Here is a 2370-nt window from a genome sequence, read left to right as displayed (position 1 = left end):
TCTTTTTGGAGGTGGCAGGGGTTAGGTCTCCGACACTGTCATAAAACCACTGCTGCTGCCTCTCCCATACTGCTTTGCTTTGCTTCTGAGCTATTTTGGTTTGTTTGTTTTTCGTTATGTTCTAGAAGCCAGTGAAGTGGCTGGGAACTTAGAATCCTCCTTTTGAACTGCCAGCAGCTCCCTCTCTGTTTTCACACAAATGGACTTGCTGGTGTCAGTAACAGGACGCCTTCTGGTCTCAATCTCTATGGTGTTGCAGGTCTGGGTGTGGCTTGTGCTGCTATGACTCCCAACACAGCAGCAGAAGCTGGAGTTAAGAGCTTGCTTTTCCTTCTGGCATCTTCTACATCCCAGAACCTGAATTTCCACTGCTTGGTGGAGAGTCTGAGAACTTTGGTAATCAGTGCACTTGTCAAGGTCGCCAATGACGTTCATGTTGCTGAATCCAATGCTCAGTTCTCAGCCTCCATCTTGGTGACACATCAGCAGCACTTGGCAGAGTCGATCCCTCTTTCCCTTTCTCTCTCAAACACTCTCCACTTGGCTTGGAGCACACCACATTCTCGTGGGTTATGGTTTCCTCCTCACCTCTAAGGGGATATCCCAAACTTACCACCTCGTCTCCTCACTCCTGACCTGCCCTCCGTCTTCTCCTTCTCAGCTGAAAGCACCTTCCCTCTTCCAGTTGCTCAATCCAAAACCTTAGAGTCATCCTTCACTCCTCTCTTTCTCTCACGCCCCGCGTCCAATCCATTAGCAAATCTTGTTAGCTCTACTCTCAAACTACATCTAGAATCTGACCCCTTCTCATCACCTCTGCTGCCACCACCTTGGTCCCAGCCACCGTCATCTCTTGCCAGGATTATTTTAACAGACTCCTAGATGGTCTCCCCACTTCAATCATTGTCCCCCATAATAATTTACTCTTGACCACAGCAGCCAGGTTGATTCCTTTAAAGTGTAAGATTAAGCCACTCTTCGTCTCGAAGTCCTCCAGTGGCTCCTTGTGTCTCTCAGAGAAAAACCAATGTTCTTAAAATGGCCCATAAGCCCTTTGTGGTCTGGCCCCTGTGGCCTCTTGCACCATCTCCTAGAGGGTCCTTTCCTCTCCCCTCTGCTCCAACCACCCTGGCCTCCTTGCTCTTTCCTGACATTGCCAGGCCCATCCCACACAGGGCCTTTGCACTTGCTGTTCCTTCTGCAGGCATGGTCCTCCCCACCCCCCCCCCCCCGCCCTCCCAGAGAGTGGTGTATTTGCTCTGTCACCTCTTTCATTTTCTTTTTTTTATGGAGGTGTAATTGACATTGACAAATAAAAATGGCAAGCAATAGGATATATTGGAATATATGAGGAAGCCATTTGGTATAAACCTAATTCGGCCTGACTTTGTTTTTTCCAAAAGGGCCTGACTGTGGCTATTGAGCATGCATTGCATATCTGCTTTAAAACATTTCCTATGGCAAGAACAAAAGCCCTTGAGATAAAGCTGCAACTTCCCCCCACACTGGCATTTCCTTAGGGATAAGCATCTTTCCTCAGGCTAGGAACTGATTGCTGTGCTCACCTTTGACCACCCAGCTCACCTGTGACCACCCAGCGCCAGACAACAGAACTGCCACCCTGCTGTGTTCACTGAGACAGCAGACCTGCTGTTTCTATCAATCGCTGTGCCGACAGATCAGTCTTGCGACTATTGTAAAAGGGACATTTCAATCCTATGTGAAACATCACGTTTGGGGGTATATAACCACTTTGTGCACCCCACTTCTTTGGTGCCCTTTCTTCCTTTGGGAAGAAAGGCCCTGGGCCATGGTCCTCAGATTTCAGCTCAGAATAAACTCTCTCAAATTTTCATTTGTAGATTAGTTATGGATTATTTTCATCGACAATATATAACATTATATTAATTTCAAATACACAATATAATGATTCAATGTGTGTATACATTGCAAGATGATCACCACAATAAATCTAGTTACCATCCTCAGTTTCTTCTGAAAGTGTCCCCTGCCCAGTGAGCACTTCCCTGAGTGCCCTTTAAACTGCAGCCCTCAGCCCTCCCTACCTTCTTCCCTGCTTTGTGATCTTCCATGGACTTACCGCCTCCTAATAAAATAGATGGTTCCTTGTTTGTTTCATTTTCACCCGAGCCCTCCACTCCAACATAAGCAAGAGAGAGGCAGGGGTTTTGAGGTCTTTTGTCCACCGTTCTATCTAAGCACCCAGCCCAGCGCCTGGCATGCAGTGAGCACTTAAGCAATATTTGTCTAATGCACGACTACCCGATGTTTAACTAGTTCTCACTATGTACCAGGCACTGTGCTAACTGCCTTCGTGGATTCCATAATTTCATCTTCCAGCAATACTGA

Source organism: Equus caballus, chromosome 11, assembly GCF_041296265.1.
Source record: "Equus caballus isolate H_3958 breed thoroughbred chromosome 11, TB-T2T, whole genome shotgun sequence".
In the NCBI taxonomy this organism is placed as follows: Eukaryota; Metazoa; Chordata; class Mammalia; order Perissodactyla; family Equidae; genus Equus; species Equus caballus.
This window is presented reverse-complemented; position numbering follows the sequence as displayed.